Here is a 23174-nt window from a genome sequence, read left to right as displayed (position 1 = left end):
GTTCCTCACATAGTTAAGAATATTTAAAAGGAAATCCAGATCAAGTGGTTCTTCGGGGCGTGGGTATTTTCATTGCTGCTGGTGGTGTCTGTCTGTCTCCCTCCCTTCCTCTCTCTCTCTGCCTGTCTCTTTGCATTTTGGTACAGACACACTCTTCATAAAGGGAAGAAATGAGGTGGATTTCTTTCCCCAAAGTGCCTTTTCTTAGAAAGGAAAACAAACGTCCCTCGTCTTTAAAAGTGCCTCCAAGATTTTTCCCTTCCAATGACTGGAAGGGAAAAAATCTCGGTGTACATCCAGGGTCTGGACGTACACCTGGATTCAGGTCGGCGGAACTTTCAGGTCAGACCCCCCGCTGACCTCTGCGCCCGCCCCAGCCTTTCGCGCAGGCCCAGCCCCCCGGGGGTGGAGCCGCTCCTCCCCCACCCCCTCGCAGCGGGTCCTTGATAAACCCGGAGCCCCGCCCGAGCGCTCGCCCCGTGCCGCCGGAAGGAGGGCGGCTCCGCAGCGTGTGCGCCCCTCGCCATGGCGGCGCCGTCGCGGCTCCTGATACGCGGTGGGCGCGTGGTCAACGACGACTCCTCGCAGGTGGCCGACGTGCTGGTGGAGGACGGTGTGGTGCGGGCGCTGGGGCGCGACCTGCTGCCGCCCGGGGACGCGCCGGCCGGGCTGCGGGTCCTAGACGCCGCCGGCAAGCTGGTCTTGCCCGGCGGCATCGACACGCACATGGAGTTCCCCTTCATGGGCTCGCGGTCCGTGGACGAGTTCTACCAGGGCACCAAGGTACCCGCCTCGCCGCGCCCTGCACCCCGGGATGCCCGCCGAGTCCTCAGCCGCCTCTGAGGCTGCCCCCCGGGGTCAGGCCGGGCCGGCTCGCGCCGGCGTCGCGCGGGGGCCTGAGGGGGCGGGAGCGAGGCGCGGCGGCCTGAGGGGGCGGGAGCGAGGCGCGGCGGCCTGAGGGGGCGGGAGCGAGGCGCGGGGGCCTGAGGGGGCGGGAGCGAGCCGCGGCGGCCTGAGGCGGCGGGAGCGAGGCGCGGGGGCCTGAGGCGGCGGGAGCGAGGCGCGGGGGCCTGAGGGGGCGGGAGCGAGGCGCGGGGGCCTGAGGGGGCGGGAGCGAGGCGCGGGGGCCTGAGGGGGCGGGAGCGAGCCGCGGCGGCCTGAGGCGGCGGGAGCGAGGCGCGGCGGCCTGAGGCGGCGGGAGCGAGGCGCGGCGGCCTGAGGGGGCGGGAGCGAGGCGCGGCGGCCTGAGGCGGCGGGAGCGAGGCGCGGGGGCCTGAGGCGGCGGGAGCGAGGCGCGGGGGCCTGAGGCGGCGGGAGCGGGCCGCGGCGGCCTGAGGCGGCGGGAGCGGGGCGCGGCGGCCTGAGGGGGCGGGAGCGGGCCGCGGGGGCCTGAGGGGGCGGGAGCGGGGCGCGGCGGCCTGAGGGGGCGGGAGCGGGGCGCGGGGGCCTGAGGGGGCGGGAGCGGGGCGCGGGGGCCTGAGGGGGCGGGAGCGGGGCGCGGCGGCCTGAGGGGGCGGGAGCGAGGCGCCGGGGCCTGAGGGGGCGGGAGCGAGCCGCGGCGGCCTGAGGGGGCGGGAGCGAGGCGCGGCGGCCTGAGGGGGCGGGAGCGAGGCGCGGGGGCCTGAGGGGGCGGGAGCGAGCCGCGGCGGCCTGAGGGGGCGGGAGCGAGGCGCGGGGGCCTGAGGGGGCGGGAGCGAGGCGCGGGGGCCTGAGGGGGCGGGAGCGAGGCGCGGGGGCCTGAGGGGGCGGGAGCGAGCCGCGGCGGCCTGAGGCGGCGGGAGCGAGGCGCGGCGGCCTGAGGGGGCGGGAGCGAGGCGCGGCGGCCTGAGGGGGCGGGAGCGAGCCGCGGCGGCCTGAGGGGGCGGGAGCGTGGCGCGGCGGCCTGAGGGGGCGGGAGCGAGGCGCGGGGGCCTGAGGGGGCGGGAGCGAGCCCCGGGGGCCTGAGGGGGCGGGAGCGAGCCGCGGAGACCCGAGCGGGGTCAAGGCGCCCACGCTGAGCTTCCTTCTTCTAGGTGGCCCTCCTCGGTGGCATCAGCCCGGCTTTGGCCAAGCCAAAGGAGCAACGGTTCCTTGCAAAGTGGAAGTATCGATACCCTTAAGGTCTAAAATGTCACTCACGGATGCGCGGGTTTTTCCTCGTGGGCCACGCCCTGGTGTGTGTGAAACAGATCGGGCTGTTTAGTGCAGGTACAGGCTGCAAACACTTTCAGAGCAGTTTTGAGGATATATCCGTTACCCAACCGATTTCTAACCGTTTTACTCTCCTTACACCTCTCTCCCTCCACGTTCCCCAGCCCTCTAGGATAGACCAGAATGTTTCACAGAAAAAAGAACCCTCTGACCCAGAGAGAGGGGTCTGGGGCAGGCTGCTGACGCCAACATTTGCAAAGCGTCCTCCTATTTACTAATTATCAACCTTTATCATTAGGCCAATGGTCAAAGTCGTTTGTAGGAAGGATCGTTATCTGTTTTGAAGAGTATTTATTTTTCTCTCTTGCTAAAACGTGAAATTTGCTAAATTTCATTGAATTTATGTTGACATTTAAAATACGTTTTTTTAGATATCCAAGCAATACACGATTATAGACAATTGGAAAAAAATAATAGGAAAGCAGAAAGAGGAAAAGTATTACCCATAATCTCCCAGTCAGTGACAACCCATGTTTTGGTGTATTGTCTTTATGGTTTTCATATGCTTTATTTTACATAATTGAGGTTGTATTGTGCATGTGTGTATGAATGTGTGTACCTGTATTACAAAAGTTTTGTAACCTGTTGTATTCAATTATAGTACAGGCACTTTCTGTTATCACAGACTCGTCATTCACTAAGTGCATTGCTGATGGCAGGGCATTCCATTGACACCCCCGTTTGCCAAGTGGGGACCTGCTGCTATGGCTGACCATCAGTCACCAGACCCACTAGCGTTATTCCCCCTCATTATTTCCCTTTCTCTGATCAGGGTTCCAGATGAAGCAGCCAAGAAGAGGGGTTAGAATGTTGCCAGGGCAGGACATTCCTTCTCATTCTCAAGTTTATCTGTGCATGCCCCAAGACCCTGGGAGGTGGTTCTTAGTTTTCTATCTGTTCTTGGCCATTCTGGGATTCCAGTGTGGAGAGATTTACGGTTCCATACTTAGAAGGCAGGTTTTTGTAGCATATATATATATATATATAGTCTGTTCTCACCATTTGAAAGAACTTACTCACCAGTTGATTCTGTAGGCGTTTCTGTACTTAAAAGGTTGTCAAAACATTAAAGGAAAACATGATTTTCATGAGCTTAGGATCACAAGCGGAAAATGATATGGTCCGAGATAAGGTCAAAGATTTAGCAAAGACTAAATTCACGTGGAACATTAAACAGTACTCACAAAAGGGCCAAGTTGCAAAAGTCTACTGCAAAATTGGTTGGTTGAATCCCAGGACATCCCCATTCCCCCAAACAGATGAGGCTCCGTAAAATGGAACCAGCCAGGTAAATACAGATAAACATGAGCATTAAAGTACTGGCCTGAGTTCTGAAAGAAGGGCATTGTGGAGTTATTTTGTCCTCTTTTCTAGAGTCTTCACGATAATTCCCAAGGCAATGTTGATGGAGTTTCTGGTTTGGGGAAACAGGGACAAAGAAGTCTTTTGTAAATGCTCATCATACTATATACCAAACTTGAAAAACATCTTATGAATACTGTTAAGTAACATTTACTTTATCAAGTCCGTGCTATGTACTAGACACTGTGCTAAACTGTGCATTGTCTTCCAACAATCCCAGGTGCCATTGTCTACTCTTCGCAATTGAAGAAACTGAAACTTAAGTCACTTGCCCAAGGTCGCACACCTGGTAAGTGGTAGAGTGGCTCTTCAAATTCAGGACTGCCTGCCATCCCTAGAGCTCTTACCTACTAGGTTCTCTTCCTTTCTGAAATGATGATTGAAAAAAAGTCTAATGTTTAGATTCGTCAGAATGGCAGTAGGTAGATGAAAAAGCTGTAAATGTAAGGTGTGTGTTACTGTGAGAAGTCTTTTGTCAAAGACAGAGCAAAGTCATCTTTCAGAAATACACTAGCCCTTCTTTACCTTCCCGACACTGGAGGCAGTTAAGGTTGTCAAAATAAATACACATGTCATGGTGTGGGTTTGTGAGACATTTATACGTGCATTTATAGCCACATCATCCCTAAGGCTACAGAAATGGGTACCTTAAGTACAGAAAGCCATAAAGTAAGAACGATATATCATGCTTTCAGGAGATGGGCCCCCAAAGGTTAGACCAATAGCTGTGTGCTTCCTGCAAGCATAATGCTAATCATTTATAATATCTGACAAACAGAAGGGATACTATTTGTGGTGGTCTATGTATTGATCACTAGATTGTGATGGACCCCAGTTTTAAAAATGAAATATAGGTCAACCAAAGGTTACATATTTTGGAAATCTAATTCGTGTCAGAGGTAGGTTTAAAGCTTATAATTGATTTAGTTAATTACAGGTAAAAGCTTTCCATCTGATGTAAGTAATGGAAATAGCGTTCTGCTTTAAAGAAATCATATTTCATTTTGTTGGTCTAGACTGGATGTACAGTGGTCTTGCAGTAATTCAGTATCCATCGTGAAAGACAGTGGGACTTTTTTATTCAAATGGGTATTGAAAATTAGATAAACTTGAAGGAAATACGACTTTGCTTTTACTACATCCTGTGATAAGAGAATGAATTAAAAGGACTTGGCCAGTCTTCAAATATACGTATTTGTATTCAGACATAGATACAGCTTGGCGTGGGTGGACTCACATTGAAAACCTGGCAGCATCAGTAGCTGGCAAAAGGATCTTTTTTTTTTTTTTTTTTTTAATTGAGAAAATGCAGAACACTTTTTTTTGTAAAGGACAAAAAGTCCTCAAAATTATCAAGAGAGAAAATTATACTTTGCTCTGGAACATTTTGGTAAAATGCCATGGAGGTGATTACTTATCATAAGGCAGTGGAAGGTACATGATTAAGCACATATTTATGGTTGTATTTATAGAGCTTCCTCACCTGGTAGAAGAGCTGTGATTCAGAGAGCTTGGTTACAAACCAAATCCCTTATTTTGTTTCTTGCTGGCGCTCCAGGATGGTTTTCAGAAGCTGTGCATGCTGACTGCATGACCTTGGGCAAGTCACTTCCTCTACTGGTGTTGTCAGCATTTCCGTATCTGTAAAACAAGGCAATAGTTAGAACATCTCGAATTAAATTTTTTTTCTAAGTAATGAAAAATACATATATTTATCATTCAGGAAAATGCTGGAGCATTATATTTGCTGATCATACATAGTTGAATGAAGACACTGCTTTTTTTTTTTTTTAAAAAAGGAAAATACAGAAGAGTATAAAGAAAAATAATATATAAATCATCTATAATTTCAGCATTTTGCTTTTAACATTTTCCTTTCAGATTTTTCTTTTTGGGGGCACATATAAACATTTTTCCTTCTACTAAATGGTGCGTACACTTTGGAATCAGCCTTGTTCGTTAAACCTTTCCCCCACGGCCTTCACTGTTGTCAGAGAACGTGATTTCTGTGGCCTGTTGACATCTCCGAGGCTAAGTCCCAGATCTTTCTCTCTGGTCTTGTATCTCTTCCGCATCAGGCTTCCATTTCTGCCCATCGACAATGAATGTCCCACAGGCGCCTCAAACTTCAAGTGCTCGACCCATTTTTCATCCTCTGTTTCCCCAACTGTTAACAGCTCCACTCTCATCTTGTTCGTGTTGGACATTTTGGTGGTTTCCAGCTTTTTTTGGCTTGTGCATAACAATGTTGTGACGTAATTCATCACTCAGATTCCTGATGATTGACGGAGAAATCACCCCTCAGGGTGAAATGCCTGGGCCAGTGAGTGTTAGATCCATCCTAAAGGAGTCTAACATACATCCAAATTGCCTTTCAATTTATGTCCTCCTCACAGCAGTACATCCTAATTCCCATCTCACTGCATCCTAGCTAATTGTGGATATTGACTTTTTAAAAATCTATGCTAATTTAATAGGAAAAACATAGAATTTCGTAATGTTTTTAAACAAGCATTTCTTTAATTGCTTGTAAGGCTGAGCTTTGAACATTCTTGTGTTAATAACTTCCATGTTCCAGCTGTAAGAGTGTATAATTCTGTCATTTCCTTCAGTGGCTATTTACTGATTACAAAGTTAATCTTTGCACTAATCAGAGGAAGAAAATAAAACCACCTCAAAGATTAATTTGCAACCACTTGACATTAAATAGGGCTTTCGGCCTATTGAAGGTATTGTGTGTTAGGAATCCTTTCACTGAATTTTACAGAATCTGGGACTTGCCTTCTTTCAGTTTTCATACTTGAGTTTTGCAGGCTTTTCACTTCCACTGCTTGTTTTCTCCCTCATTTATCTGGACTGCATGCCTTCAGTGTCTGACAGGGGTAGTCAGGATTCAAGGTTTCCTTGACGTTGCTGTCGGGAAAGAAACATTTTTCCTCTAACCTCTTATGTTTAGTTTTTGGGGGCCCACAAATTAAACTGACAAAAGACAGATTCACAAGAGAAAAGACAGATTTTTAAAATTCATGTACATGCAGTGCAAGTTCACAGAAAAATGTGCTTCAAGGAGGCAGTTAGAATTTGGGGCTTCTATATCACCTTAACAAGGGAAGGGGAGGGGAAGAAGGGCACTTACGGAAAAGCAAATGACTTTTAGGAAAGACCAGTGGGTTCTTAGGGGAATAGATGGAGATACGATAGTTCATGACGAGGTCTATTTAGGTGCAGTGCAGGCTTCTAGTCTCAGGTGGTAAGAGTCATCTTCCTGGAAAGGCATTTATGACAATTCAGTTCTTTTGAAAAGCTCTGCTTTTAGGCAGCTAAGGGAGTTCAGGAAAAAAAGCCTATTCTCAAATGCCTTCAGCTCAAAATGATTTTTATGCCGCGGTGGCACATTCTGGACCTTGTCACTGCCGTCTAATATGGAATAACCTTAAGCTAAGGAATTTTCAAGTTGATAGTTATGTTCCGTGAATTCAGTCAACAAATAGTTCTTGGGAACCCACTACGAGCCAGGCATTATGGTTGGGGTTATAGAGATGAAAACTGTGGTCTTTGCTCGCAACGGCAGACAGACTGGAGGTATATGGGGTTCTAATTTATCTTGGCTTTAATAATAAATTATATACAGTGGACTTTTGGACTTGTAGACTTAACTTGGACAATTTGTGACTATTTTTGAGTGAACAATTTTTGATCTGGCATTTCCCCTTGTGCTTAGTAACCATTTATAATTGCTGGCATCGCTGGGCTGCATTTCCAATAGGTGAGCCTCAGCAACTCCCCAGAGCCTTCTCCTCAACACCGTTCTGTGCTTTTTCTCAGATGTCAAGTGACAGTTGAGGGAGGACACTGCAATTTTTCTGTTATGCTTCATTGCATCTAATAGAGGAATTTCATGTTATAGTGAGAGTCATGCGTTCCTGAGCCCTGAGGATCTGTTCACACGTAAAAGCTTAAAATAAAACAAACCATAATCTTTTTTTAAAAACAGGAAATTATTGGAGGCATAGATATAGAAATAGGCTATAATTCTGTTCTGTTAAAAGTCCTCGTTAACGCTGATGAGGTAATGGGCTTGGGACAAAACTGAGCATTCAGCTTTCAAGTGTGCTCAGAGTCTACATTCTACAATAACATTTTCATAGAAGGATTTCAGAAACCGCACAGCCAGGGCTAGCAATATTTTTGAGAAACAAAATCTCACATGAATATGCAACTTGCGCAGCTTTCCCACTTTGCTGTTGGAAAAGTGAACCATCTTAATTCTTCCATCTCATAATTTCTGGGAGACATTCATTGGCCTCTCTTCCTTTCTTCCTTAAACATTTAAAGAGTATTTATGTACTAGGCACTGTAACAGGCACAGGGCCTATGGAGATGAAACTACATCAGCTAAATCAGAATCTCTGGGGGGCAGGATAAAAGTTCCCTAGACCATGCCAGTGTGCAGCCAGGGTTAAGAGTCGCTGGACTAGGTAGAGGGGACAGGGAGAGAAGAGTATGGGTGACTTGTCTCTCCGAGGTGGAAAGGAACTCAGATCATGCAGGGCTTTATGGGCTGTGTAATAATTGTTTTCTTCATCGTGAGAGCAGAGGGAAGTCAATAACAGATTGGAAGTGGCCCAGACTAACTGGTCTAGTCTAGTCAGAAGATGAGGGTGGCACAGGGCAACGGAGGTGCAGACGCAGGAAGTATGGAGACTCATGGAGTATGTAGGGGAAGGGATAGGTTGCTGATGGATTGGATTTGGGGATGTAAGGAAGGGAACAGGTAGACGTCAAGGGTGCCTCTTGAGTCTGTGGTTTGCACAGTGGGATGGGTGATGGTGTGATGAATATTTCACATTTGGGGAGGCAAGGAGTGTGGAGAGGCACTGTGGAGGACATCTTTACAAAGCTGGATATGCTTCTAGAGTTGGAACGTAAACTGGGATCATGAAGTTTGTTCTCATAAGTCTTAGTGACTATGAGAAGTCTGAAAATTCAGCCACGTGTTTTTCTCCCTAAGGCTCAAATGTACTGTTGGATTTCTTTTTGTTTTATTTGGGTCGAGCAGGTCCTCTGATAAATTTTAGGGAAACAAAGTCACTTGTTCTAGGATGAGCTTAGAAATGAAAATTCAGTGACCCCATAAAAGGAAAGAAAATCCTTGGGATGCTTTCAATAATGATTTACAACCTAATACAGTCTTAAATAAAGTCTTGTGTTCTGTCATATTATGACCCCACTGTTGGTTAAGAGTTTATCCCAATTTATGTTCTATCACGTTTTCACGTAAGACAGCACATGCTCTTTTCCCCTCAAGACAAGGTTTTAGACAAATTGGAAGGTTTTCAAGGGAGAACAGCCAAAGTAATTAGGAGCTGAAAGAACTGATTTATGAGCCAAGATTAGAAAAGGCAAACGCATTTCGTTTGGCTACCTGACAAATAAAGGAGAAGTCAATCAGCAATAAATACAAAGGAAACAATTAGGTTTTATATAAAAATATGAAAGAAATTTTCACCCTTTACTGGTTCTCCCTCCCCTAAACTCTCTTCATTCTTCAAATGTTGATCCTGGTGAACATTTTGTGAAGTGAATCTAGAAGCGTCTGATGTTAAAAGCAATTCAATGAATACTGAAAATATCCAAGGTGAGCTAGGAATGAGATGTTCTGCTGAGTTGGTTTGCTGGATAAAGTTAATTATCCCATGGCTAACAAGTGTGTGGAGGCCAAGAAGCACTGATATGGGCCTTTCCTTGTAACTCTTCTAGGGGCGCATTATTTCAATGGCAGGTGTCGCAGTGATGAACATCACATGAGCTTAATGAAGTTGCGTCTCATTTGTGAATTTACAATTTATAATTTGATGGGACTTGTTTTGTTTTGGTATGGCTTTGGGTTTCCTAAATGCTTGATTCATTTTACCAACCTATGCCTTTCTCCAAGTAATGATTCACTGATGACCTGGGGCAACAGGCTGGAAGTCAGATCACACTAAATGGAAGATGGGATAAGGGGGAATGGCCTGCATAGGGTTGAGGCCCAGAGTAGGCTGAATGTAAGACCTCCTGCTCAAAGCTGTATCCTCCTCCATGTTCCCAATGAGGATTTACCAGCTGTGAGACCCTGGAGAGTCATTTGACCTCTCTGAGCCTCATTATCGTCAACTGTAGAATAAGAAAAGCAATTTCTACCTCTCAGGACTGTAGCAAGGCTTCGTTCAATGAGCTAACGTGTGTAAGATGCTTAACCCAGGACTGGGCATTTGAACAAGCTCTTCTTTCAAGAGGCAGATACTTCCCGGGAGGGGCAGGTCTCCTTCACAGCTCCTGGTGTCCCCTCTAATTGGGATTATAGAACTGCAGCTCTGGCACGTGGCTCCCTGGATCCAGTGGAAAGAAGGCAACGTTTCAGATCTTGAAATAATAGGGATTTGAGATAACTTTGGGCAGCCAAGGGACCCTGGATAACCAGAGAGAACGGAAGAGGCAGGAGGAAGAAAGAGGTTCCAAGGAGGCTGGGGCGCTGACTGTCCGGCCACTGTTTGCCAGGTCCCAGGGTAGCAGCCAGGATCCCTGCGGCAGGTGGATGGATAAAGCCCCAGGGGTTTGGAAAAAGACAGGTTCCGTTTTCAATCCATTGCCTAGGATTGGCCCAGGCTGTCCTGTCCCAGGCACTATAGTTTTTCTAGATCTGTTCCCATTTTGAGGGTGAGGAGAAGGAGGAAATTAGGGAGGAGAAACAGAACAAGAAGAAACCAAAGAAGACAAGTGGTTGCTCCTTTACTGTTCATTAGGGAGATAGAGCATTTGTGATAAATCCTTATTTATGGGCTTTTAAATGATAGCCCCAGGAATTTCAATTTGCTGTAGTTTAAAAAGAAAAAAAAAAAGTGGCCATTTGACCATCACATCTTCAGTCTCATAAGAGGCCCATCGAAGTTGAACTACTTAATTTATATGGCATATGCATGCATACCTGGATTTGTATCACATATATGTAAAATCTTTATTTTTTTCTTTTGAAAGTTAGGCTTTGTTATAGAAAATGTAGCAACTACTGAAAATAAAATTGAACTAGAGGAAAATTAAAAGGATCTGTAGTCACTCCACCCAGAAACAGCCACTGGCTCAGACCTGTTTTGTTTTCTTGCTAAGGGTTGGTATGTTCTGGAGCATGTTGCCATGGCGTCTCTGTCTCTCTGGTTATTTCCCCTGACCTTGGGACCCCTCTGGCCTCCTCTGCAAGGTGACTGCCACATCTTTCTCCTGCGTTTGAGTGCTCTTCTGCTCGGGGCTGCGTTTCTCTGTCTGCAAACACACAGAGTGGACATGTGCCTGAGCACCTCATGCTCAGGGTGCTCTCCGCAGAATTCATGCTCCCTCCAAAGACCAGATCGGCTGCCCTCCTCTGTCCCCTCATCCGCCACCTCTCAGTCACTCCAGCCAAAATCAGCTCCTGGACTCCCGTCACCCCCGCAGCCAGCCAGCCACTGCCTTGCCCTCTGGGAACCATTGCTTCACACATCCCAGTCATCTTTTTTTAAAGTACAGTTGGTTTACAGTAGTATGTTGGTTTCAGGTGTACAGCATAGTGAGTCAGTGTTTTTGCAGATTATACGCCATTATAGGCTATTACAAGATAATGGGTATAATTCCCTGTCCTGTACAGTATATCCTTGTTGCTTATCTGTTCTATACATAGTTGTTTGTATCTCTTAATCCCATACTTCTTATTTGTCCCTCCCCATCTTCCTTCTCTCCTTTGATAACCACAAGTTTGTGTTCTCTATCTGTGAGTCTGTTTCTCTTTTGCATGTACATTCTGCCCTTTACTACTTTTCTGCTGATGCTTCCTCACGGACCCTTTTCTCAGAGTTTCTCCCCTGCTGTCAACTGTTACTGAAAGCACTGGCTCTGGAGCCCAATGACCTGCGTCCAATCTTGCCTTTGTTACTCTCTAGCTGTGAGATGTGGGGAGTTATTTCATGGTGCTGTTCTCAGTTTCCTCAACCCTGAAAAGGGGTTAACAATACGACCTGCTGCAGAGCTGATGAGATGGTTAAAACACTTAGGACATCAGAATAGTTCCTGGCACATAATAAGCACTCACTACAAGTTAGATACTATTATCCTTATCGGCAACTGCACATTTATGTCCTAATGCTAATTCAAATCCCAGCTTCCTCTGATCTGTTTCCTTCCTCTGAATTCCCAGGAGTCTTTTCCTCTTCTAGGGAGCTTAGCAATTTTAACTTCCCTTTAGCAATTCCTATACCACATTTACTATGGAAGTGTACTTGCTACCTATTATTACCATCTGATTATTTGATTATAATTGTTTGTGCATGTTTCTGTCTCCCCCTCTAGACGGTCTGATTATTTGTGTGTGTCTGATTATTAGTGTGTCACATGGTGCAGTGACCAGGTGAACCACTGGGGGGGTCCAGTTTCTTCCATTTAGTCCCTTAGTCCTTGCTCTGTACAAGATCAAGAAATGGGCAGATCAAGAAATGGACAGTGTCAAAACACAAGAAACTGGTGATGTTGGTTGCTTCCTGGAAGTCAGAATTGGAGGGAAGACTTTTCATTGCATTGTGTGTAACAGCCCACTCACTCCCTGTAATGGCTTACTTGGGTAGACATTTTTTTGGTAATAACTTTATTAAGATGTAATTGATATACAATACCAGTTAGCCATTTAGAGTGTACAGTTTAATGTTCTTTAGTATATTCACAGAGCTGTGCAACCATCACCACAATCAATTTTAGAACATTTTTATCTCCCCAGAAAGAAGCCCATACCCTTTAGCTATCACCCCAACTTTCCCCAACCCCCCTGGCTCCAGGCAACCACTATTCTACTTACTGTCTATGGATTTATCTCTTCTGGACATTTCATATAAATGGAATCATATGATATGTGATCTTTTGTGACTGGATTCTTTCACTTAGCATCATATTTTCAAGGTTCATTCAAGTTGTAGCAAGTGAATCAGAACCTCATTCCTTTTTATGGCCAAATAATATTCCATTGTATGAATATACCACATTTTGTTTATCCATTCATCAGTAGATGGGCATTTGGGTTGTTTCCACTTTTTGATTATTATGGATAATGCTGCTCTGAATATTTGTGTACAAGTTTTTGTGTGGACGTGTTTTCATTTCTTTTGGGTATATACTTAGGAGTGGAATTGATGGGTCATATGGTAACTCTCTGAGGAACTGCCAAACTCTTTTCCAAAGTGGCTGCATCATTTTATTTATATTTCTACCAGCACTGTATCTAGTTTCCCCACATCCTGCATGTGATAGACATTTAATATGGAAAGAATTGCTCTTTAAGCTTGATTTTCTAGTTCAGTAGACACTAAAAAAGTACTTTCTTCCAACACTTTAATTAACAGCACTTTCTATTAGAAAAATGCCCTTCAGCCTCAAGGGATATCTGTCAGAAGACATTTTAGAAGGAAGAAGGTGAGAAGGTTAATCTGCATTCGAATAAAAATATAGAGCCTAAGGGATTTTTTCTGGTATTGTCATTATACCAATAGGGATTTCTTAAGAAATGCAAATATGCATTGTTTTGCCATGCATAAGGCAATTGTTATCGAAAGATAAAGTACAGGATCCTGTATAAATAGTGAGATTTCTGAGAGCAAAAAGAGTTGGAGTGGGACCAAGTGACTTAAGGACAAATAAAAATCCATTGAAGTAAGCAAGAACAAGGAGCTAGAATAGAGCTCATGTAGCAGCTGGGACCTTGGGAGCACTCGGCATGTCTGGGGGCCTGTGAGTGGGGGGGAAGGTGACAGGGGTGCAGACCTGGGAGGGAAGCTGGTGGCACTCCCTTCTTTGTTGTAACATGACCATGTTTCTGGTGGTGAGATGAGTCAATGTATGAAAAGTGGGGAAATGCCTGATTCTAAAGCAGTGGTGCAAAGGCTCATCACTCATTGTGGGCTGAAGCTTATGAAGCACTTACCGTGAGTCAAACACGGTATTAAGCACTTTATATACGTCACCCCAGTTTAATCCTCCCAACAACCCTATGGTTCAGGTACAATTATTGTCCTCACTTTACAGGTTAGGAATCAAAGGCACACAGAGGTTAAGAAATTGCTGTCTACACTCCCACGTTCATTGCAGGATTATTCACAGTAGTCAAGATATAAATAAATTAACGTGTCCATCTGTGAATGAGTGGATAAAGGAAATATGGTGTATGTGTACAATGGAATATTATCCAGAAAGAGGGAAATCCTGCCATTTGTGACAAAGTGGATGGACCTTGAGGACATTGTGCTAAGTGAAATAAGGCAGACAGAGAAACCCAAATATTACATGATCTCACTTATATGTGAAATCTAAAAAAAACAAACTCAGAGAAACCAAGAGTAGAATGGTGGTTGCCAGGGGCTGGGGACGGGGCGCATGGGGGGAATGGGGAGCTGTTGATCAAAGGACACAGACTTCCAGTTATAAGGTGAATAAGTTCTGGGGATCAAACGTGCAGAATGTACAGAACAATACTGTACAAGGAAAGAAGGAAGGAACGAATTAAGGAAGGAAGGGAAGGAGGAAGGACGGAAGGAAGGAAGGAAGGAAGGAGGGAAGGAAGTGGTTAAGGAATTGCTCAGAGTACCATAGCTGATAAGTGCTGAATCTGAGCTGTGCCCTGGAACCAATAAGCCTCTTTGGTCGGTGCCCTTAACCAGTGCACTAGTATATCCCTGCCTATGTTTTTTTTTTTTCACCTACATTGTCTGAACACAGCAGTTAAAACCACATTTAACCATCTTTTAATCTTAGTTTAAATAAAATCAAAGCCAGTAATTAGTCAAAGACGTGATTTAATAACTTAATAGTTTTTAATCCAGTTGTAATGTAACATAGTGTAACATGCCAGGGAAAATAGAAGCTTCGAGGCAGATCGCGCAGGGCCTTGTAGATCATGTTAAAAAGATTAAACGCTATTCCAGAGGCAGTGAGAAGCATTCAGTTTTAAGTCTTGGAGTCAAGGGGCCCCATCTGTGCTTTGGAATTTCCCCCTAATTGCAAAAAGGGGTTTGCATTGGAGGAAGTAAGAGCAAAATTGGGGACATAAAGATCAAGCTGAGGGGTGACACTAAGACCAGAGCATTGGAGATGGATTAGAGGGGACAGCTGAGAATTAAGGAGTCACCAGTTGGTTGTGGGGAATGAAGGCGAGGTGGGAATCACGTGAGTCTCCCAGGATTCTGTGTGGAACACAGTGTAGTTAGAGATACAGTTCACCAAGATTGATTCTAATGAAATGGATTGTACAATGATGTTTTCTTGAGAAGAAAAATGTTTGAATCGTCTCTGTTTTTCCATTTTGGTTTTTCTTTACAGCCTTCACTATTTTCTTTGGTCAAAGCCATTTTCATTTCATCAGACGTGTCATTCTTTTTGCAGAAGCAATTCCAGCTCTTTGAATACTTCAAACTTTAATTTATGGGACATCTATTCATGTCTCTCTAGATCTTTTAAACAGGCAGCATCTTTGTGCAATTTCCTGGACCCATCAAGTTTGCCCGAGTGCTTGCAAATGCATGTTGTTCAAGGAGATAAATGACTCAACTAGAAAACTGTTGGCTAACCTGTTGAAACTCTCTTGTGATTCCAGGCTGCCCTGGCAGGAGGCACCACCATGATCCTTGATTTCGCCATTCCTCACAAAGGCCACTCCCTCCCTCATCGAGGCCTTCGAGACCTGGCGAAGCTGGGCTGATCCCAAAGTCTGCTGTGACTACAGCCTTCATGTGGCGGTGACATGGTGGAGTGAGCAGGTGAACCACTGGGGGGTCCAGTTTCTTCCATTTAGCCCTTTAGTCCTTGCTCTGTGCAAAGATCAAGGAACAGGCAATGTCAAAACATAAGAAGCTGGTGATGTTGGTTGCTTCCTGGAGGTCAGAATTGGAGGGAAGACTTTTCATTGCATACTCTTTTGTACTGTTTGAATTTTGAATCATGTGAGGTATTATCAATTTAGAAAACTAAAAAAAATTTTAAAGCATATGAAGGTGGTAGGATAAATCCCTTATACTCATTCACAAAAGACTTTCCTAATATTTAATTCATGAATTGTAAATACTTTAAATGTAATTTTTAAAAGTACTGGACTTCTCAACTTCAACAATACAGGACGCTTTTAAGCAGTCTTTTCCCACAGATCAGAACTTTAGTTAGAAATGTTTTTAATATCTGGGAAAAAACCAAGGAAGCGACAGACTGGGAATGTGTTCAAGGCCTTCTCCCAGCTGTGCACTAACCTGGTGCTCTGCGAACATCAACACCTGGTCAAAGCATTTCAAAACAGAGCTTACACAACCTTCCGTATCTGCTAATTATTTAGGTCATGGCAGAAATGATAACATGATTCAGACAGAAAAGACAGTTTTGAGAGATGTTAAAATATGTTTATTTTTTTTCCCGTGAAAACATGTATGTGTACTTTGGAAGAAACTTTTACGTGTGGTTTAAATCAATAACATGTTTTTCCACATTGAACTTAATTCAGAACTCGTTTTGCCAGAAAGGGCTCACGGGATGACTTTATTTGAAGTTACCATGTAACTTATGTCCCTCCTTCCTTCCCAAATTTGGACTGTAGACACCAAGTTAATATAAAACAAGTAATCAGTCTTTAACAGATAGTTCAGCAAACATACTAGCAAGGTTTATAGTCCAGAGAAAAAGTTAATTTTTCCCCAGAAACGCCATTCTAACTGAGGCATCTTATCTCTTTCGTGCTTTTAGGGTCTTCCTACCTTCCTACCTTCCTTCTTCCCTCCCTCCCTCCCATCCTTCCTCTCTATCTCCCTTCCTTCTTTCCCTTCTCGCTTCCTCCTTTCCTCCCTCTCTTGTTTTATAAGATAGAGCAAAGGTGAAGATGTTTGCCCTTACCAGCGTTTCTCACACTTTAATATGCAAATGATTACCTGGTGAATATTGTTAAAGCACAGATTATGTTCAGTAAGTGTATTAGTTTGCTAGGGCCGCTGTAACAAAGAACTACAAATTGGGTGGCTGAAACAACAGAAGTGTACTGTCTCACAGTTCCGGAGGCTAAAAGTCTGAGATCAAGGTGTTGGCCGTGTTGGTTCCTTCTGAGGGCTGTGAGGAAGAATCTCTTTCATGCCTCTCACCAGCTTCTGGTGGTTTCCTGACAATCTCTGGTATTGTTTGATTTGTAGGAGCATCACCTGAATTTCTGCCATCATCTTTACATGATGTTGTGTGTGTGTGTGTCTAAATTTCCCCTTTTACTAAAGACACCAATCTTATTGGATTGTGGTCCACCCTGCTGACCTCATCTTTTTTTTTTTTTTAAAGGTTTTTTTTTTTTTTAATTTATTTATTTTTATTTATTTTTGGGTGTGTTGGGTCTCCGTTTCTGTGCGAGGACTTTCTCTAGTTGCGGCGAGTGGGGGCCACTCTTCATCGCGGTGCGCGGGCCTCTCACTGTCGCGGCCTCTCTTGTTGTGGGGCACAGGCTCAGTAATCGTGGCTCACGGGCCCAGTTGCTCCGTGGCATGTGGGATCTTCCCAGACCAGGGCACGAACCCGTGTCCCCTGCATTGGCAGGCAGATTCTCAACCACTGTGCCACCAGAGAAGCCCTGACCTCATCTTAATTAATTATATCTGCAATGCCCCTATTTCCAAATGTTGACCTGAAACAAATAGACTGCTGGGTATTTCTCCAGCAAAGATGGGTTTATTTGGGATCAGCAGAGAATTGCAGTTCAGGGTCTGCAAGCTTGGCCAGCCACGTGCAAGTCCCCGCAGGGCAAGGGAAGGAGCAGGCTTTCATAGAGGGGGAAAGGAAGCTGGGAGGGCTGTAGTAAACAAAGAGCCCGTGACTTTTCATTGGCTGAGCCCTTGCTAAGAAAGGAGTCTTTTTTTTTTTTTTTTCCCCCTGTGTTGATATGCAGGTGTGAGAGCTCCCCCTTCTGGTCTCCCGACATCCGCTTAATTGAGGTTTCTATTTATTAATTTTTTACACAAGTGAGGTCACATTTGGTACTGGGGGTTAGGATTTCAACATATGAATCTGGGGGGACACAGTCAACCCATAGCAGTAGGTCTGGGGCAGGGCCTGAGATTCTGCATTTCTAACAAGCTCCCAGGTGGTGCTGATGGTGCGAGAGCAATACAGTATAGTGAGACTTACCCATGGGTATGGATGTGGATGACAGGGACGTTTAACGAGGTCACCTTCAGAAAGGCTCTTCTACTCAGGGAGTAATAGGTATTTCATCTGAGCAATGCAGATTATAATTCCCTTTGGGAACCCCATCGTGTGAATATTCCAACAATGTTTAAAGCATTTTTTTTCTGACTATAAAAAATAATAGACTCATGGTAGAAAATATGAACTTGAAGCTTAAAAAAATGAGGCACACTATCCCAAGTCCTACCTTTGCTGTTGTCACTTAATGTACCTTGGAACCCATTCCATCATTTCAGTGATGACCACTCTCAACATTTTGGTGTTTGCCGTTCCTTTTCATGCATTTATTCATCCAACAAAAAGCTATTGAGTGGCCACTATGGACCAGGCACTCTTCTAGGATATAGCAAGGGACAAACTGTACAAAGGCCCTGCTCTTATGGGGTGGAAATTCTAGAGGAGGAGGCAGGCCATCAACAAGTAACTATATTATATGCCAGGTGATAAAGCGCCATGGAGGAAAGTAAGGAAAATTAGTAAAGGAATAAATAGTGATGGAAGTGAGTAACTTAATATGTGATATTGTCATTTTTAAAACTTTACTGATTCAGTAGGGAAAAGTTGCGTTGTTTTAAAAAATAAATTAATTTATTTATTTATGGCTGCGTCGGGTCTTCGTTGCTGCACGCGGGCTTTCTCTACTTCTGGCGAGCAGGGGCTACTCTTCATTGCTGTCTGTGGGCTTCTCATTGCAGTGGCTTCTCCTGTTGTGGAGCACGGACTCTAGGCACGCGGGCTTCGGTAGTTGTGGCACGCAGGCTCAGTAGTTGTGGCTCACGAGCTCTAGAGCACAGGCTCAGCAGTTGTGGTGCACCTGCTTAGTTGCTCCGCGGCACGTGGGATCTTCCCGGATCGAACCCATGTCCCCTGCATTGGCAGGCGGATTCCTAACCACTGTGCCACCAGGGAAGTCCCTATTTTGTACTTTTTAATCAGTAGGAAGGTTAACATTTTTTCCATGTTTATTAGTCATTTGTATATACTGTTTGAACTGTAACATTTTTTACCTAGAATGTTAGGGTTTTTCTTAGCAAGTAGAAACAGCAATAACTCTTTTTAAATTTTTTATTAACTAAAAGCTATAATCCTATGTCTGTTATACATTTTTATGTTTTGTTGTATATTTTTGTTTTATATTTTATGTTATATATATATATTTATTTGTATGTGTGTGTGGGTTTTTGTTTTAACATGTAGAAATTCAAGCAATTTTATTTGATCAAGTCTTCTGACTTTTCCTTTGAAGTTTTTAGTCTTTGATGAGACTAGAATTGGACCTGCAAGGGCAATTACTAAGCTAGTTTTGATCTGAACTTGTCCCTTACCGTTGGTGTGATGTTACGATTTATAATAAGAAATGCATGTCTGGTCTTCGTTCCCATTTCCTGCACAGAGCTCCTAAAACCCCTGGAATTTCCTAAGTGATGAGAACAACAAAAGTGTCTTTTATTATGTTAAAGAGGTGATTTTTAGACCGCACCTAAAGATGGGGGCTGATTGACCCAGGAGCCAACTGTATTATTAGAGGGTTGAAAATGTCAGTCCCAGCCAGCTGACCTCCGGGGAGGGCAGAGGGGCTGGAGTCTGGATCAGTTGCCAATGGCCAATGCTTTAATCAATCATGCCTGTGTAATTGAGCCTCCGCAACAACCTAAAAGGATAGGATTTGGAGAGCTTCCAGGATGGTGAGCAAATGGAGATTTGGGGAGAGTGGCGCTCTCAGAGAGGGCATTCAAGCCCCGTGCCCTTCCGCCATTCCTTGCCCTGTGACGTACCTCTTCCATCCAGATGTTCATCTATATCCTTTATCGTTTCCTTGTATCATAAACTGGTGATCCAGTAAGTAAAATGTTTCTCTGAGTTCTGTGAACCGCTTTAGCAAATTAATCGAACCCATGGAGGGGGTTGTGGGAAGCTCTGACTTATAGCCAGTTGGTCAGAAGTGCAGGTAACAACCTGGACACCCCATAGCACTGAACGCTTAACTTGTGGAATCCAGTGCAGTCTACCTGGTGCAGGTAGATAGTGTGAAAATTGAGTTTAATTGTAGGATACCCCCCTGCTGGTGTCTGGAGAGCTGCTTGGTGAGGGTGGGGAACCTCCCCACCTCCACACATTGGAATCGGTGATCAGAACCTTTTAGTTGGCAACCCAGAAGGCTCCTGAGGCTTCTGACAGGTCCAGAGTCGCTCAACTCCCAGGAGCTGCCAGTGGCTCAGTCTGCATCTTCCACTACCTTCATCTCTGAACTCATCCTGTAGGTTTCAGATTTGACCCCAAACCCTTACTTCGCATTAGCTCTGATTCCTTCTAGAGACACAATTGCTTCTGTTGCTGCCAGTGGCTTTGTTTTCATGTTCTAGAATAATTTCTTCTCATCAGGAGATAGATGCTGAGAATTTCATCAAGTATAACAATGAAGTATTTGGGGGAAATACTATTAACTCTTTCATGATTTAAAAGTATCGTAGGGACTTCCCTGGTGGTCCAGTGGCTAAGACTCTGCACTCCCAATGCAGGGGGCCTGGGTTCGATCCCTGGTCAGGGAACTAGATCCCACATGCCGCAACTAAAGATCCCGCCTGCTGCAACTAAGACCCAGCGCAGCCAAAATAAATAAATAATTTTAAAAAAATAAAAAAAAAGTATCGTAGCAACAGCAATTCATCACATGAAATGAGGTCTAACCTAGGGGAAAGATCAAGACCTTAATTACATTTTTCTGGAGTTCAACTGATGTCCTTATTTTACTTCATTTTCTTCTGAATGCAAGATTTTGGAGAATGCTGATATTATCTTTAAATTAAAGAGTGACTTTTGTTGTGGTTTTTGTGCCCTTTTAGGTTAAAGAAGAAATGAAAATCCTTACCCAAGATAAAGGTGTGAACTCCTTCAAGATGTTTATGGCCTATAAAGATCTGTACATGCTGAGAGATGGGGAGCTGTACAAGGTCTTCTCTCGGTGCAAGGAAATTGGAGCAATTGCTCAAGTTCATGCAGAAAATGGAGACCTAATTGCAGAGGTAAGTAACTGCCTTCCAGAACTTCCACAGAAATGAAAATGGCCATAACTTAAGGTGAGGATGACTGGCCCCATGTAGGTAAATTCTTTTAATGGATTGGAAGAAAGGAAATTCAGAAACTAATTTTATGTGGCTTGGAAACACGTGACTTGAATTACTTGCTGCCTGGCTCTGAGTTTTTTGCAGGTGGTATATGTATTGGAATGAGGAGTTCCCTTTTTCAAATCAGTTATTAGATCTCAGACAAGGTTTATTCTAAAAACACAAATATTTTTCTTTGAGTCCCTAGCATTTTTTTTTTTTTAGGTAGCTCAAGCTGCTGGTTCAGAATGCCAAAGTGTGGACATCGGTGAAATCTGATGACTAAAGCAGTGCATTAGGTAGCTGTTTAAAGCCCCATTCTTTTCAGAAACTGGGTATTAAAATGTGCTGTGGAGGAATCTAGATGATATTTCTCATGTTAGTTCCATTATTAATGCCCGAAGGGTACACCATCTGCAAGATTTAAAGAGCTGTCTCTTACCCTTTATGTTAGCTGATCTTTCTCTCTCCCTGGGCTCACTTCCCATTAAAGTCAGTGAGATGGAGGCCCCATGGCCAGGATGGGGGGGGTGTGGTGGGCAGGGGGGCTGATAAGAGGAAAGCATGAGCTGTAAGCTCAAACACACCAGGTTTAAACTGGACTCCTCCGCGTCCTAGCTGTGTGACACCAGGCGAGTGATTTTGACACTCTGAGTCTTGACTTCCTGCCTTTTTTGTAAGGAAGGAATAACACTTTTGGAGAGAGGAAATACTGGTCTAATATCACTCCGTGGATTGGGGGAGGAGGCAGTGAAGAGAATGAATCAGTAAAACGTAGAACTAATTACATAATAGCATGAGTCACTTCATCAAGGATATAATATGGGGGACTAGAATACTTTGTTTTATTATATTTTGTTCTGAACCAATAAAAAGTCTTAAATATGGACACTACTTTTCAAAGACTGTAATTAGAACAGACCTCATTATCTTTGTCACCTTTTCAATCAAAATATTTTGATTGTGAAATATGTATATGAAAAATTAACACATGCTTTGAGAGTAGTAGATTATTTTTACCCAAAACACACACTGTCTATGCCACAGTCACACACACCTATACCTATTAGATCTAAAATAAAAGCCTGGCAGTGCATTCGTTTCACAACAAAATTATGGGAGTTGTCGTTAGTAAACCTTTCTCACCGGTGTGCATGTTCCTGCTGCCTTTTTTAGGGAGCGAAGAAGATGTTGGCTTTGGGGCTAACGGGTCCCGAGGGCCATGAGCTGAGCCGCCCAGAAGCGGTGGAGGCAGAGGCCACGCTGAGAGCCGTCACCATAGCTGGCGCCGTGAACTGCCCTCTGTGCGTCGTGCACGTGATGAGCAAGTCCGCAGCAAGGGTGATAGCAGATGCCAGGAGGGATGGTAATTCCCGAACTGTAGCCTCGCTTACAACTAGTACTGTTAGCTGAAGAGTAAGGTAAAATAACGCCAACCCCTGCTTTTGCTTATCAGAAAGTTGCCCATGAATTTCCACAACTTTTCTTTCTTTTTTATTTTGAATCTTTGAATTTTATTTTTTTATACAGCAGGTTCCTATTGGTTATCTATTTTATACATATTGGTGTATATATGTCAATCCCAATCCCAACGATTCTTCCTCCCTTTTTATTAGCATCCTTTCTGTGTTCTCGCAGTCTTACACGTCTGTCTGTTTCTGCCCTCTTCAGCCGCAAGCCCCGCCCTTCACACCACTAACTGCCAACTCTCCAGTGAACTTTACAGAAGCTTCCCTGGCTCTTAGGCACCTCCGCTAGCCCTTCCAGTACCTGAATCAGGGTCAGGCAGGGCACACAGTAGGTGCTCCACAAATTTCTTTTGAATCGAATTGATTCGTCTCACAGCAACTTGGTTGTTGGCGCGATTGAAGCAATTATCCAAATAGTGTTTTTATGACAATTATTTTAAGATTTTTAAAGCAAAGTTATGTTTACTTCAAATTGCTTAATTGCCTCACTTCTATAGTGTAATTTTATATGTAAACAGTCATCTTAAAAGAAAGAGAAAATCTCCTATTTTTGATAAGAATTGAACATGGAAATAATTTTATTCATTGGCCAGTACTGGGAAAGGAAGAATGAAAAACAAATGAGGTGTGTTTTATTCAGTACTTTAGACCCTTCTGGGATGTGGTACTGGTTTCTATCTCTCACTTTTAGGAACCTGGATAATCAGAAATCGTTGTGTAAATCATCCTGGCTATTTGTTTTTTAAACTGAAACTGGCTGCATTTTTATAACATGGATCTTAAAAACTATGAAAATAGA

General features: G+C 44.4%; 1 pseudogene across 1 annotated transcript; it reads left to right on the top strand.

Annotated features, from left to right (window-relative positions):
- The first annotated feature begins 460 nt into the window (after nt 1–460).
- Nucleotides 461–22835, top strand: LOC309664447 (dihydropyrimidinase-like; annotated as a pseudogene). The gene is made up of 4 exons: nt 461–783; nt 15194–15356; nt 20646–20825; nt 22083–22835. The product of its transcript is annotated as a dihydropyrimidinase-like (transcript).
- The last annotated feature ends 339 nt before the right edge of the window (nt 22836–23174 follow it).

This window comes from Balaenoptera physalus, assembly GCF_965194825.1.
Source record: "Balaenoptera physalus genome assembly, chromosome: 7".
Taxonomy (NCBI): Eukaryota; Metazoa; Chordata; class Mammalia; order Artiodactyla; family Balaenopteridae; genus Balaenoptera; species Balaenoptera physalus.
This window is presented reverse-complemented; position numbering and strand designations above follow the sequence as displayed.